At 40.1% G+C, this 14990-nt stretch overlaps 1 protein-coding gene across 2 annotated transcripts in view; it reads right to left on the bottom strand.

The window, feature by feature from the left end:
• The window catches only part of nlgn2b (neuroligin 2b), a 68946-nt gene extending 57326 nt beyond the window's left edge, over positions 1–11620 (bottom strand). For both annotated transcript variants that reach the window (XM_085288530.1, XM_085288531.1), the window contains exon 1: positions 10783–11620. The gene's annotated coding sequence lies outside the window, so the exon portion shown is untranslated. The remainder of the gene's footprint in view (positions 1–10782) is intronic.
• Positions 11621–14990: the final 3370 nt, after the last annotated feature.

The following is a 14990-nucleotide window of genomic DNA, read 5'->3' as shown; positions in this document are numbered from 1 at the left end:
TAAGAGCATCAACTTAAATAAAATAATAAAAAACAATCTGTTCTTTCTTAAAGGGATTCCAGATGATGTGATAGTTTTTCTGCCAACAAAACGGAGAAAGGGAAATAATAATAATAGCACAAGAAAAATATCCCAAGGAATAAAGATGGAAAGAACAAGATATGAAGCCAAAGTTAGCACAAAGGGGAAGGCTTGGGAAATAATGTGAGGAGAATGGTGGAAAGGTAAAATCCGCCATGGCCACAATACAGGCAGGTGCTGGTAGTAAGGGTAGAGTGGTTTGCTGGCTGTCATGTTAGAGCTCTTCCTCCTGGTCTTAAATCACACTGATAGTTTATGAAGACAGCATGTCGAACCATAGCTATGAAAGAATTATACTCTTAGCATAGGTTGAATAGTTTCCGTCTGGTCTGGTTTCCTCTATTGTATCTAACCAAGGATTTACACATCTAAAACAGTGATACAAACCCTGTTGCTGTACAAACCTACTGGGGACCTCAAATGTCCCTAAAGCCAAAGGCCAGCACTTTTACATCACAGTCATTGCTTCATTTCACTTTACACATGGCGGTCTACCTTCATAACACGTCACTCGTCAGTACTTTTCTGCCTGCGCTGTTTATATTTTCAAATGGCCATTCTGCCATGAAGTTTCCCTCGCAGCTCATTTCAAACCAATTCAATTTCAGTAGTGTCAAAGGAGAAGTAGCATGGTTGTTAACTGTGATTTTATAAGCCACGGACGAAAAGAGAGAAAAATCTCTTTCTAGGAGGCAACAATCTTGACTTATCTGAACCAGAACAGTATGTTATTGCACATTTTTAAAATGTTCTTATTTACTTTAGAGCATTGGTCAGTTTAATATGCAAGTAAACTTAAATTTTTCTTGTAAGGACTAAGCGTTAATATTCAAATTTACCAAGCAGCCACAGTTCTGTTTGACTCTTAGATAGACTAGTCTGTAAAGTTTTAATGAGTTTTGAATATTATTTTAAAGAATTAATATCAAACTACAGAGAAGCCCATGTTGAAAAGAATGAAAGAAAATGTTTTTCACCGATCATAATTGTTTTCAGTCAATTAAACACAGCCCTGTATTAAGATGTTAAACATGTCACATCAACAGTGGTCTACTAAATGTGTGACAGCGGGATATGGGGATAACCTGGTAATAACACCAGCACTCCAGACACTAGTCATTTATGCTTTTGCTTAAACATGTTCTTTTTGTCAAGAGGGTTAGGAAGGATTTGACAAGAATTCCCTCATGGTGTGTTTGCAAGGCCGACAAAATGGAGCTGTAGTACCGAAAGCCCTCGTCTTTTTTGATTGAATGCTTTCAGGTAACCTTGCGAATAATGAGACCTCGCTCAAAGAAACAACAACAAGAAGTCAGGCCTGACATTTCTCGGTAATTCCTTGTCTATGTAAACTGTCCCCGGTCTAACTAAATATACCCCTGCTGGGTTAAATCACCTTAATGTGAACTGAGCGTATGCTTAATTGAACTATTACTGCAATCTGTGTTGTCCCAGTAACAAGCATGGCCTTGCCTTTTTACTATCATATAATCAAAGTCTAGCCACTTATGTTTTGAACATTACAACAAAAATGTGATTAGGTTTTTCTTTATTATGGATTTAAAATGATATTTTGTAATGGGTGTTACAATTTGAAATTTAGTTACACTCCCAAGGGGAAATAATACACATAAGGAGCATTAGGAGATTGTGCGGTTCTTACTTGTGTAAAACCATGTAGCTATGCTACAGAGATCACATATGCTGAGAATGCAGTGTGTATTTGGAGAGAACCAGAGGTGTATTGGAAGACATAACACGAAGTGCAACTGGAAAAGCAGGAAAATTGAGCTGTAATGCTAAGACGGGGTGATAAGTAGATGTAACGCTGTGCACAGAGGCTCCTGTTAAAGTGAGAATGAAAAGAAAAGACCACAACAGCACATAGTTTTATGAAGAAATGTTACCATGTCAAATTTAAACTTTGATTTAGCAAAATCTATTATTTTTTGTTTCAAATCTTTTTTTCCTTTTTTTCCTTTTTTTTTTTACCCGATTTGCTTTGGTTTCCACACAATGCTTGTTTAGGTTCAGGTACCAAAAGTACTTGATTAGCTTTAGGGATTTTTTTGACATTGTAAAGTACAGGTTAAAAAGCTCTTTTCTCTAGCTTACAATAGCATTCCCACAAACATCATACAACCACTATGTCTCCTTCATAATCTTTCATAAATTATTGATTACAATAGATGAGCAGATAACGTCTGGGCTTATTTATAGGTAATAGTGGGAGCCTGCTTACTTGTAATATGTATGTTGGGCCAACATCTGATAACAGCATTGTATTGCAACTGGGCAGATAACTTCTTAATAAAGTAGTGGTAAAGAGTTCAGCATGAGCAAGATTTTACTTACACACAACACAATTTATAATACTATAGGTGCAAAAACATATATTTTGAAATGGATAATACACGGTAATTTTGTAACCAATTCAAATCCAAAACCATGAGCATCAATAAACCTTTTGATTCAATACTGAATAAGTCTTTACACCAGCAAAGGTGCTTGTTTAGTTGCTCAGATGCTTTGAAACATTTGATGCAATTACACCAGCGTGTTACTGTCTCTCTGTTTGGAATTCAATGACTGTCTTGTGTTTTTAAGTACATGGCATTCATTCTGTTCGCATGTTCTTGTTTGTGTTGTTGGAGTCTTTCAGCGCTGCTGAAACCCATCTCCCTAACTGCTGTGGTAATGCACTGTAGTCCAGTTGTGTTCTGCACATCCAAACAAATGAATAATTAAAATGTTTTTTAAAACAAGGCTGGCTTGGATAACCTGCGTAGCGTTTTCTCCTCTTTGGCAACGCGGCAGCCTTTTTCCTCTGAAAATTAAACCAGGCGAGCTCTATAAGTGTGAATGCAGCTACTCCTGCAATATCAGCAAGGGATCCCAAGAATAACAAATTGAGTCTTTCGGGTTGTTTTTTTCTTACCCTTTATTACACCGAAAAGGGAAAATGGCATTGAAAACCATAAATATCACCTTCCGCAGTAATACGTAGCATTTTCATACTCTTCAGAAAAGTCTGAAAAGTTAAAATACATACAATAAAATACATTTACCTCAAAGGAATTAAAAATACACTCATCTAATTGGATGAGTTGGCATGGAAACTGATATTAGGTGGACTGTGTATCTGCTAAATAAGGTTCTTGTATATTCTGATTGTTTGACTGATATAGGACTTTTAGGACGAACAACAGTACCGATATTTCCTGATAATTCCTTTTTCAGACACACAAAACATAAACACAACAAATCTGTGTTACATGTAGTTATTTAATTACTCATTTACACTAGGCTCTGCCCAACTGCTGTGTTTGTAGGAAACACTTGTTGCGAACAGTGAATTTGCATAGTGCCCTCTGGTGGACAAGCTATGCAATATTGACACTCATAACGTAGTTGAAAGATCTTCACTTTTTTAACCTTCATTTATCCACCCTTAGACTTAAATAAAAACTGAAATAACAATCATAGCTATGAAAGCTGTCTCTGCTTTTAACCAAGTGCTTTCACTGTATAAGGCTTAATGTAACTTAAGTAACTGAAAGGGAAAATGTTGTGAATTAAAAGAGCAAGCAAACAACTCACATTGTTATAGTAAGGATCCAAACAAAAATCTGCTTTTTATGATCAGGCACAATCACGATCTGCTTCCATACTGCACATGGCACAAGTAGGTTTTTTCACAGAACAGCAGGAGGTCACCTTGCCGAGGAGTTGAAAATGTACACCGGTCCTTAGCAGCTCCTCCTCAAACAACTAAATATAGAGCCAATGCTTCTGAGCCAAAATTAAAAACGATCTGAAGGGAAAGATCTCCCATTAATTACCATTATCTTGTTTAGCGGAGGGGTTTTTGGTGAAAGACTGCTGTCAAAGCTAAATTCATTAGTAAATATATTACTCCTGTGGCTTTGCTGCAATAAAAGTCACAGTGGGTTTTGCAAATTGCCTGCAAATCTTTTGCTGCCCTCAAAATAGCACCGTAACAATGACCAGACACTGAAAGATAAATCCAGATTGTGCAATCTGGACTTCAACATATTGAGGAATCATTATCAGTAATGCACAAGACCAATCGGTGACGGCTGCAAGAAATATGCTTTTCTTTTGATCTTCAGGAAGCCATTATCATATGTTTTACATCTATATTTCATGAAAACTTGCTGCCAGGGGAATCTGTAATACTGTCTGAGATGCAACACTGTAAAACAAGTGTTATTACACTCTGGCATAAATCGATGGATACCCAGAGCGCATCAATATTATAATAACTTGTCTACAGCCATTTTAAACTCATCCATTAAAGAGCAGCTATTATTTGGTAATGTAGATGTGCATCATATTGGAAATGTGACAGATTTTAAAATAGATTTACAATAGAAAACTAAAAAAAAAAAAAGCAAAAAAACATCACACGATATATGCGTGAGAGAGCAGGTGCATTATATCTGATCATCAGTGAGCACGATAATGGGCAGGACAATCGTCTATAAGTTGTGCAGCCGGTCCCACGGAGTTCAGCAGCATGGAAAGCGGGCCTGCTTCATCGTCTTACAATGGGGCATCATTCATAGTAAATACGCTCTGTGCTATTTAAGGTGACACGACGCAAAACAGCTACAGAAAGTTAAACACTGACTGTCACGTTCACTGGAAGGTGTACTCTTAACAGATGGGATGGCTGCAGTCATGATCTTCTGGGTTAGCTTACATAAAGCACTGAGACTTGCTGTATGTGATGTATTCTGCTGGAATGATTTGTATGCCCAAAAGTGTTGAGAGGTTTCCTGTACTCCAAAGGTACTGCTGTGAGGTCAGCTGAATAAAAGATGGGGGTAGGGGCAATCTGGGTTTCAATGCTGGTACTGACTTTAAAAATTAAAATAAAAATGAGGAGAATACGAGTAGTTAACTGGATGAAGATTGTTGTTTACTAAATTTGATCTGCTCTTGAGATTTTTCAGTTCTCTCCTTTCATAGTTTGCACACCAGAGACTCCGCCATGCCACTTGGCTTCACCATCATTAGCAGAATAACACACACAGTTCACGTGGACTGCTGTTTCTAATAAACTGCCCTGAATCCTTTGATGTAAGTATTTGACTGAACTACCTGACATACTGTAAGGGTGCATCTGAACTCCCTATGCTACCACAGTGGTCCTCGATGTTCAATCATTTCAAGTGTCCTGAGCCGTGTCTTGTTATTCTGTACTTTTGCTGAATTTATTTTCAGTTGTTGAGGAAGTCCTAAGATTAGTAATGCAAGCAGAATATTCCGTTCAACTGAAAATGATCGTCAAGGTCAGCCTTTGTTCTTCTGGTAAAACAATGGTCACAATGCAAGCGCCATAGAGGGTGGCTTGTAGAAAGCAGTAGCACGCTCTGGAGATACAGATGATCAGGTGAAAATATGGATGGTGTAATATGATGCAGATTTAGGTGTTTACATGAAGCTGAATTACCCATAAATCACTATGTACTGTAGAATTCCTAGCATGTGTAGCAAGTCAGCAGAGCAGCTTCTCCAACAGGTGACATGCTGAGGAACTGTATTTAGGAAACACTGAAATTTCATGTATAGCCACTGTAGATCCCTGGTGGTCTAGTGGTTGGGATTCGGCGCTCTCACTGCCACGGCCCGGGTTTGATTCCTGGTATGGGAACGCCTTTTACTGAATATGCCGGGGGGAACCCACCCGAGGGATTAATAAAGTTTCATCTGATCTAATCGAATCTAGATATTCAGTAAAAACACACACAAAGTAACTCAAAGTGTAACAGAGTACATAAATAGAATTTTGGCTGTATTTTGCACATCCAGCATGGGTTTTTACACCAAGTTGAGCAAGATACAGCATCTAGTGACTTAATGTATAATAAATAAAACACAACAAATCATCTTTGTGGGATGACAATTTTTACACAGGGCAGCAAGTTTAATGTTCAGTTATTTAAATGTTGTGTACAGTGCATGTTTTAGGTGAGAGACCAAGATTCAAAAGAAGACAAAATTTGAAAAAGCTCCAATTTTCACATTAAAGCTCGCCACTTAAAGTGATGCTTCAAAGCTTGCTCTTTTTATCAAATCCACACCCAGGGGTTCATATTTTTCAGCAATGAATGCAGAACGTCTGCAGCTTTTGTCCAAATTTTGAAAAACATTTTTAAACATCACTAGTATTCGGTATGCTGTTCAACGCTGGTCAGAGTTTGATGATTGCTGTTCTGTATTTTTAAATGAGAGCGTTTTACATTACCTAGCATCTTTCTGTTGGCCACGTTCTTACATTGTGCTTAGCTTTAAATATTGATTTGGTGATAGAGACAAAAAGGACAGTGGACACACAATGACTTCTTAATCACCGCATCAGTTTTCACTGACTTCCCAAATTATGACTTCACCTTTATTTGTTGGGCTCCTGTAAAGCAGTGATTGAACTGCCAAGCACCAGCTGACATGAATCACACACTCTTGTGTACTTTACACCGAGCAACAGTTCAATCCTGCAGCAGTGGCAGAAAGCAAGTGGTTATCTACAGTTCCTGCAGTTCTGCTGTATTTCACACTTGTCGTCAGTGTCCTTCAGCCGATGAGACTACCGTTCGCCAGTGTCATAAAGCAGATATCAAATCCCCATCTAAAAATGTAGATGCTGACATTTAAATAACAGCAAAATGGGCTGCCGCCCTAATAAAAAGTATCATGTCAAATGCGTCTCATTCATGTCAACACAGCCCACAGCTCCATAATAACCATGACAGGAATATTTATTATAATATTTTTTTAAGAATACATGTCATATTTCAATGCCATCTGGAGTTTGTACACCACTGCAAAAACAAATAAATAAAATAAAATTAATCAAATATTACAGCTGCTTAATGGATCACGTGCGATGAATTTAAAAGGTGGATCTTTGTGTTTCAGGAAAGGTCACGTGTCCCTTTTTACTGGGCTTTTGCATGTGTCACTAATAAAAAGACGCATTAACTTAGTGCATATTTTAATGGGTTTTGCCGTGATATTCTTCTCGGAGCGCGCGAGACAGGATGGCCCTTATCCTGGCTTATCTTATGGATCACTCTTATGTGATGTTGTTTCAAAGGAGGTTGCACAAGATGGTTACCATGGCATTTGCACAGGCGTTTTCTCCAGCTTTACTTTGCTCACAGATAATGGGTCAGGTCAAGCTATTCTACAGCTTCTCCTCTCTGTGGTCGTGATATGACTGAGAGCTGGGTCATTTTAACCTCCCTTTCCTCTGACTCGACATCTTCGGGCAGAAATTAAAATCTCCGAGCCTCCATTACAGCAGCTACAGGTTTAAACCCAGCATACAGTCAATGTTTTATATCAAGAAGGGTTAAAGACACTTGGCTAAGGTACGGGATACGATGAGCGGATAGCAACAGCTCCCACAATTCAAATATAAACGAGCTGCAGATGGGTTTTAGTGCTGTTTTGTCCGGATTTTTATTGTTCAATTTTTTTAAAAACCCACCATTAGAGTGTTAAAGACTCCAAATTTAAGAAGTGATGTCCTATGTGCAGCTTTATGGACAGCTAGTCAGTGGTATTAAGTGTACTGCAGCAGTGACTATGGGTTACATCTAATCCCAAAGTTCAGAACAACAAAAATAACAGACTTGTGAAGAATGTTCTTGATAAATCTCTAAGGGCTCAGGTCAGTCCCACACAGTACAATTGTAAACGGCATGAGGGCTCTTTTGTGGAATTTTTGGACTCTTGATAAACACTTTCTCTAAGTGCACAACCCTGAAGACTCTCGTTGTGGAACTCACTCACAACTGAAAAAAAAAGGACTGAGAGTCAAACCCAGGAAGTATCCATGGAAATATGAACATTAAAATAAGAGCATGTTAACTCTGCACAATTAAAATCAGTTTAAGTGCACTGGGTGTGCGTTACCCTAATGAAGGCTATTTTGTGTTGGGTATTTCTAACAGAAACAAACTCTAGTGTTCACACTAGTGATCAAACCTTCTCTGGATTAAAACACGATGCTGACTTTGCCATAACCTGAAAACATACTGTTTGTTTTGGAAGTGTAAATCTCTTCCACCTCTTCTTCAAGGTCAGCTTGGAGCACTTTGAACTGGATTATATGAGAACATAGAAAAACATTAGGAAATGTAATATTTTTGCACAATTCAAAGTATCTTATTTCAAAGTATCCCCTTATTAAGGCTTTTCCCCCAGTGTGTAATGTCTTTAGTTCTCTAGTTTATGTTTTTTTTTCTATTGTTAATCTAAAATACAATTTTGACACCAAAAATAATCTAAAGTGGCTCTAAAGTGAGAATTATAGTGTTGAGCATTCCAAGCAAATAATACAAAAGTAAACCCAGAAGGTATTTGAAGAAAATTGTCTCATCCAAGGCTTAGTCCCTGATAGTTTTCCTTTTTTGTGTGTTTTCTCTGTCATCAAAGACAATCAAATGACAGTGATCACAAACGCCTGCCTTGTCTCTCACAGTGCAATAACACATGGAGTAACATGTAGGTTCAAACTGAAAAAAAAAAGAAATATAAATGCAGTTGGCTTTTGGTCTTGTGCAGCCAGATGAAAGCAATCTTGTGTGTGTGTGTGTGTGTGTGTGTGTGTGTGTGTGTGTGTGTGTGTGTGTGTGTGTGTGTGTGTGCCAATCTCAAACATGAAGTAACAAATGACACTTCATTTTACCATCGCTTATTACCTCAATCTTACAGTTATGAATCCATAAACCATAGAACAGCTTGCAAGGTCAGGATGCTAACGTGCATGAGCCTGTTCACCAGCTGCCATGTTCTACATGCTACCTGTTATTTCAAGACATGCAGTGACATCACTTAGCTGCAGTCACACAGGAAAGCACTGATGAGGAAATTCAGCTAAAAAAAAAAAAAGACAATATCCTGAAAGTAATAGAGGTATGAAAAATAATAATTAAAATCATATTGCTTTAAAATTCTGGGCTATAATGATGGAAACAAGCACTGATATGCGACAAGGCTGCCTCATCCAAACAAACAAATACACCTATACAAACAACCCAACAGCTGTGCTGCTGCAAGAAAGCTCTGACTTTACGAGAGGAGAGAGAATATTAAAGTGAACACTTCTGAGCACTTCACCTTCCTCACCCAAACATACTTCATTAAACATTAAGACTTAACACGTTTTGTTCCAGATTGTAAGTCCCCCACCTTGTGTTCTCATTCAATCCATTAAGCGGCCGTTCTTTCCTTTTCGTCCCTTTTATCTTCACTTCTAGGCCATTTTCTCTCTAGAAACCGACTGACACCGAGCTTGCCACAGTATTAACTTTATTGGCCCTTAACTGTAGTTTATTGGACGTAGTGCTCTGGGAATGGTGGCAATCTCTGTATGTTCTTGAAGATTAAAAAAAAAATAAAAAAATCAGATGAAGCACACGTATTACCTGCGGTGTATATGAAGAAGAATGGTCATGCTACAATTCTGCCATACTGTAGCGTGCTATTTTTTTATTTTTAATTTTGTCTGATATGTAGTGAAACAAATTCCCACTAAAAGATGAAGCCCAGGCAAGGCTTCCCAGTCTTCAGCTCCATTCTGCTGTATTTGAGTAAGCCTCCTAAAATGCCAGCGCCGAGGCTGACGTTACGCCGGCCTAAGAAAAGCAATCACAGCTATTTGAACAGCACGCCAACAAGAGTAATACGAAATTCTTCAAAAGTCTACAAAACCACTTTATTGGTTTTCTGATGGATTTCTAATGTCACTTCTCCGTAGCTACAGGCCCCATATCTGTGTGTGTGTGTGTGTGTGTGAGAGAGAGAGAGAGAGAGAGAGAGAGAGGAAAAAAACAACACACATTCACTCCTTTAAAAATGAAAATATACCATTTCTCATGACCTGTCAGAACAGAGGTCCTGTTGTCTTCCATTAACTGAGCACTGCCCAACCACCGCTGAATATTAATGGAGCCTTCCCTGGATCATCAGCATGTGCATTTAATTCACAATCCTATCTGCATCTTCTAGGGCACAGGCTTTTTTGACTGCATGTGTGTGTGTGTGTGTGTGTGTGTGTGTGTGTGTGTGTGTGTGTGTGTGTGTGTCAGAGCTGTTGTGAATTTGTTGATTAGAGGAGACGTCTTCTGAGTTCAAGGCCTGTCACACACTGTGCTTGAGATGAGTTACGTTGCAGCACAGAGGCATAATTAAGCTGTCATCAATAAGTGTAATGAAAAAAAAAAAGGGGGTCATCAGAAAATAATCAATATCTCCACAATCGAGCGGGATCGGCAGCCCCGGCTGAGAATAGCAAGCCGGTCTGATTGACGGTCCCCGTGCGTGATGAGCTGATCTCCAATTAAATCGCAGCCGTATCTCCCCGCTAGCCGCGCGGTTAAAACCACTTGGATACGCAAAGTGGACCGATCGCGTTAAGATGCCACAGCTTATCAACAGGCAAGGCCAATAGAAGGCTCCCACTGAAAGGAAGAAAATGTGTGCTATAGCAACAAAGTGGCTCGAGGATTTTACATGGGAATCTCATTCCTCAGTATTGACAGTGCGTCAGGACGGGCAACGTGCGCAATGTGCGAAGTCACCAAACATATTGCGCACACATGAAGCCCGCGGTAGACAGCAAATCTCCAGTCACGTTTGGGTGCTGGTGGTGAACATATGGCTTACCTAAAAGACGCGATGCAAGCACCGGAATTAAGATGAAGAAGAGGATGATGATGGTGATGATGGCCCGTCCATCTAAGCACGATTCTTCTTTTCTATCCTCCGTCGGCGTGTCGATGATCTCCTAACTAGGCCATTTCTCCCCGGCTCGCAATTATTTCTCAGGAGAGCAACGCAGTCGCAGGCTTCCGCACATCAGCACACCTTCTCGGTGTCCGTCTTTCTCCGGCTTTTCCAAAAAAAAGCACACCTCATACTGGCCTCCTCCTCCTCCTCCTCCTCCTCTCATCCCTCTCTGACAACACCCCTGCTATGTTTCCTTCTCCACGGAATATTTGACTTTTTCTTTTCTTCTTTTTTTTAATCAGGCAGAGACGCAGCAGCGAGTGCGACCCAAACACGGGAAGGAGAGAGGGAGAACGAGAGAGGGGGGAAAATGAACTCACAGGAAAATAAATGCGTAACGCTATAGCGTCAGGACTCGCGCGTCGCTTCAAAAGTCAACGCAGCGATCTGTCCTCTTTCTCTCCCCCCATTTGCCCGCGCGGATAATAATCCGCGGTGTGCGCCCCCGCTGTGCCGAACGGCCCCCTTTAAAGAAAAAAAAAAGATTACAGGTTGACTGACTTAAAACACGAAACAGCGCTTCAGCGAAGACACCCCACCGAAATCAGGTGTCCAATCTCTTCTTCGCGCGCTTGCGTGGTGCTCTCTCTCTCTCTCTCTCTCTCTCTCTCTCTCTTCACTTGGTCTCTGATGCTAAGGAGAGAAAGCTCGGAATGAGAAAACAGAGCCCGCACCTTCCGATCTGCTTTTGGAACAACACCTGAAAGGCTGTGAATATCAGGATGATGCAGTGGTATTTATTTTTGAAGCCCGCACTGAAGGAGATCCCACTGCTTTTCAATCTCCCTCTCTCGCTCTCTCTCTCTGAGCGCAGTCTCATTGACTCTCGCGCAATATTTCAGTCTCACTGCTAGTTGTCATGACGAGGAGGCGAGACGCATAATTCGGCGGAAAAGGGCGCTCGATCTGCTGAAATACTCGCGTGGAAAAGCAAAACGCGTTTGCTTCCAGCGTTTATAGGTGATGATCTGTGCCAGGCTGACGCAGATTTTTGTTTTCTTCTTTTTAATTTTTTTAAAATTTATTTTTGGTACTTTTTTGGTGGGTGAAATATGAAACACCGTAATATACGAATGCACGGGTTACATATAGAGCAATAATAATACAAATAACAGCAACAATAAATACTTACCTATAATTTCTGCTTCCTGGTTGAGTATATTATTTAAGGAAAATGAGCATGGATGCAGAGCTCAGCTGGTACACAGTAAAGACTACCTGCATTGATGTGACCACTAGGTGGCAGCACAAGCACAACATGCCAGCCAAAAGTGACCAGTTAGTGTCCCTAATAGCGTATTCAAATTAAATCGTTGGGGTTCGCCTCTATGCTGTGAATTGAACTGAGCTGAATCAGTTGTGTTGGCAATCAATTGTTTGATGAATCTTGCCACGATACTAACTTTCTATTAAGTTCTGTTTTGTTCTTCGCTCACCCTCGAGGGAAATATGTGGCCCTTCAGCTGCTAGATGCTTTCTCTGTTTGTCATTTGGTCCTCGACAGGTAGCATGAAGCAGGGGGCTTTAAAGCTGTTTTTGATCAAAGTAATTGCGGCTGCATCTGAAAGCGATGCCGATAGGAGCATTGAGGAGGGTAAATGGACTGCACTTACATATAGCACCTCTTTACCCTAGCTCTTTACAAAGAGCTTCAGCATTTTTTGTCTCTCATTTTAACCACGTAGACACCAAGACGACAGGAGGAAACTTGCTGAAATTTTGCCCAAGGACACAGTGGGCCCTAAAAGTAAAACAATGAAGACGGGTCCCAAAAAGAAAAGAGGTCAAGCAAGTCAAGTGATGATTGTTGGTCGATTCATGACTCATTAGTGAGTCTTCCCATACAATCTGTGAGGTGTATCATTGCACAGTGTCATGCAATTAATATATCCTTAGTGTTTATTTTCTTTATTATATTGTTTTATGTACTTTAATAATGAAGGTTTGTAAAGCAAAGCCACTTTTGACTCATAAACTAAGTTCAGACAGGTTGCCCTGGTAACGGACCTCAGAAAGGGGAAGTTATTGCAAGCTGCACAGGAAGTTTTAGTGCACAGGCATATTATTAAATCAGACAAATAAATCAGACACAGAAAAGAGGAACTGAGTAGAAGGAGTTTGTAATGAAACTGTGTGTGTCACGTGTGTGACATCTGAAGTACCGAAATAACACTATGTAAGACACATGTTCAGCTAAAAATGTTAGAGTTTCTGCAGCTGGCTTTTGGGGCTGTGCAGGGCTCTCTCTTCCGGAAGATGATTGAATAAAAAGAAATATAAATGTTTTGACAACTATGAGTCGGGTTTTCTCTGTTCTATCATGGGGACAAAAGAATCGGGGTTAATAACAGCAAATTTTGGGTGTTACCAAGCTGTGGTCAGAAGAAGCAGTGTGTGAAGATGACACTCAGTATGCTCGCTTTGAATCCACAGTTCAACGTTACAACCCTCATGATGGAATCTTTCTAGTCACAGGAAAAAATGAACCAAGACGTTCTGTAATTTACCCAAACAAGCCTCTTTCGCTGGATGACTGAGTTCTGAGTTTAGACTTTCAGACAGAGGTTGATGCGTCTTTACAGTCAGTGAGTCAGGTGAGGAATTCAGTCATTCGATATAGTTTGGAGCCCGGGATGACTTGTGCAAGGTCTTCGGGGTGACTGGACGTACAATCAGAACACACTAGAGGGATGAAGTATCCCATTTTGCCTTCAGAAGGCAGCTTGATGTCTCATGGAAAGAAAGATGCGGCTGGAAGTATGTCTGAGCCACTTACTAAATGCAGATAGGTGGCAGGAAATGGATAGATGGATGGACAGATAGATAAATGCACACTAGATTAGCCTTCAATTATGACAGCCATTAGTGCAGAGGAACTGCACCGTGATCCTGTAACTCACTTAAGCAAATGTTAGATGATCTTAGCAATATGTCTTTGCTATGTACAAAAATGATGACTGCTCAGTGCAGCGAAATGCAAAGAGCACTGGACTCTTTGAGTAGTTTAATTGTGAAGTGAAGAGGTCTAGCTAGTTTCACCTGATTTAGGATGCAAAACTGTGACTTCATTACTGTTAGTTTAAACTGACCCTGCGTTTTCAAAATCCCTTTTTCTGCTTTCATTTCTTAAATGTGTGTACAGTGTTTAATCATTCATTTCTAACCCCTGTGAAACAATACTGTCACTTAGAAGTGTTCTGAAGTATTCTGACATATGAAATAAAGGGGGCTGATATCAAAAGGGCACGATTTCCAAGGTCAAGATTTCGGTATGTTAAATGTGTCTTATAAAGACATAGAATGCACCAAGGAAGAGTAATCACAGACCGTTAGCAACATCTTGTTGTCAATCTGGACAGAGAACCTAGAAAAGGGAGCTGATAAGCACTATTTCTTCTGGGCCGGTGCAGAGGGAAATCTTTTTTTTTTCACCATTCCTTGCGCAGAGGGCAGATCTCAGGTGTCTTGTTAAAACGAGAGGGGAGATACGGTAGGTACAAAGGTCCCCGAGGCTCTGGCCTCTCCTCATAGGTCAGGGAGGAGATTAAAGGGAGTCAACAGCTGCAAGAGTATCATCTGCTTACCAAATATTATTAACCGCAACAACAAAGCAGTATGTGACCAGACTGGGAGCTGGAGCCTTTGCTGTCAGAAACTGTGAGTGGGAGAGAGGTTTTTTTTCCTGGATTGCATCACAAGTGAGATTTTCAAGGGAGAATAGTGAAACTCTGCACTGCTGAATTAAACTGTCGACTGGCTTGGATTGCATTCAGCTAGGGTACAAGCCTATTGTAAATCAAGGCTGTGCATGCTGATCTCCCATCCATGGGTTGCAAAAGGTGGTATATGACTGGAAGAATTTGTAAATTGCCCTGATGTTGATTCAAAAAGGTACAAGAAAAGATAACTTTGTATCCAGCGGTCAGGACTGCTGCAAAGTACACGTTCTCTCTAAAATCCCATTTATAACCTGTAATCCTGTATTACAGTTTTTTCTGATTGCTTAAGCACATTTTTTGTAACTATTGGCTAATTTTGCAAAACTCTTCACACAAATAAGAAAACCTGTCACCCAATAATCAAAA

The sequence above is a fragment of the Mchenga conophoros genome, linkage group LG10, assembly GCF_057382185.1.
Source record: "Mchenga conophoros isolate Kocher_MC1m ecotype Shallow Benthic linkage group LG10, M_conophoros_male_GT1.1, whole genome shotgun sequence".
Lineage (NCBI taxonomy): Eukaryota > Metazoa > Chordata > Actinopteri > Cichliformes > Cichlidae > Mchenga > Mchenga conophoros.
This window is presented reverse-complemented; position numbering and strand designations above follow the sequence as displayed.